Source organism: Petaurus breviceps, unplaced genomic scaffold, assembly GCF_028583685.1.
Source record: "Petaurus breviceps papuanus isolate PSGF00001 unplaced genomic scaffold, PetGlider_PUasm1.0 103, whole genome shotgun sequence".
NCBI lineage: Eukaryota > Metazoa > Chordata > Mammalia > Diprotodontia > Petauridae > Petaurus > Petaurus breviceps.
In genome coordinates, this window is record NW_027185588.1 from 2,074,306 (window position 1) to 2,075,832 (window position 1,527).

Below are 1,527 nucleotides of genomic sequence, written 5' to 3' on the forward strand. Positions count from 1 at the left end.
GATAATCAGACTGAGGTATGAGGTCTCAGGAGAGCTGAGATGGGAAATAAGCACTGGGAGAGAAGGGTGTCTGATGGGGGATGGAATCCCCCAGGGCATTGTCTCCATATTGAGTGAAAGAAGTGAAAACTTCTCAGACTATACTCTAAAACCTACTAAGGCTTTTTGTGGGAAACAGATCTAAGTTCCCCTTCACCAGAAATCACATGATTTACAAGGACTCCAAACTCTGCGCAGTGTCACGCCTCTCCTCAGTGACATCTCAGCATAAGATATGCCAAATAAGGACAGACACACAAAGTGCTTTCTCAAATGCACATTGGGTGGTCTACTGTTTCCTTGTTCTCGTACTTGAGGTAGATTGCCAAGCTTAGATTGTGCACCTAACTTCCAGCCAATGGAAGAAAAGGGTCAGAAGGGGAGTGGGGGAGAATTCTGTGTTAGGGCTTTATAACGTCTCCATTTCCTTTTGTAAATTGCTTCTCCTCCCTGACCATTTGTCAGGAGGGTGGCCCTTTCTCAAGACTGCAATAAACCATTCTTTTCTGCTTCCTACCTTGGGTATTATTTGAATAAGGATTTCTGTTGCACACAGTTTTTGGGGTGCACACAATATGGCCAATAGAGAAAGATGATGGTTAAATTTCCCATACCCCATCTGTTCCCGAGTGGAGAGGAGTACAAGAAGGAAAGGAAGGAGAACTCACTTCTTAGGACTGTTGTAGAGAGCCTGAGTGGGGCTGCCGAACAATGGTCTAGGAGTGGGAGGGAGGTCAGGGACACTCACTTCTGGGCACTGTCGAGGCAAGCCTGAATGGGGTTTAGAAATGGTTTTTAGAAGTGGGGGGAAGGGAAACCCTGTTGGTCCAGAGGACAGCCATTTCTGGGGAAAGATGAGGTGAACCCAAGTAGGATTTAGAGAAGTGGTCTAGAAGTGGGGGGAGGTGAGCAAAAAGGAAAAGGTGCTTAGGGAAGGAAGAAAAAAAGATCTGGGAAAGATTCTATTAAAATTGGCTAGGAGTGAGTCAGAGTAAATTACAACTCTGAGTTCTTGACCAGTCTGAATTCTAATTCTAAATTGGTATCTAAATTGTAATGTTGTTAAGTGTCATGTCTGGTCTATCTCTGTGTGTCTGAAGTATTTTATGTTTGTGTAAACCTTTTTTGAGATTTGAAATGCAACTAAGGAAAAAAAAACTTTAAGAGGTTTTCACAGCTAGCTGGTTTGAGCAGCTTCTCCACAGGTCAGAGGTGGGGTTAATTAGTAGAACAAAGGATCTCCAGCAGGCAGTTAAGGAAAACTGAGTCTTTGAATTAGAGTTCATTAGACCCTCAAAGTTTAAAAAAAAAAGTCTGCATTTTATGTTTTTATTAAAATCAATGTATCTGATCTCAGTGTGTTTGGAAATGCAAAATTAAAGGGGGTCTTCTGTCTGATAATGGAATTATTTTGGGATTTTAGTGTTCTGTTAAAAATGCATTATAAGAAGCTCTCTACATTATAAGAAGGCCAAGAGAGAGAAATTC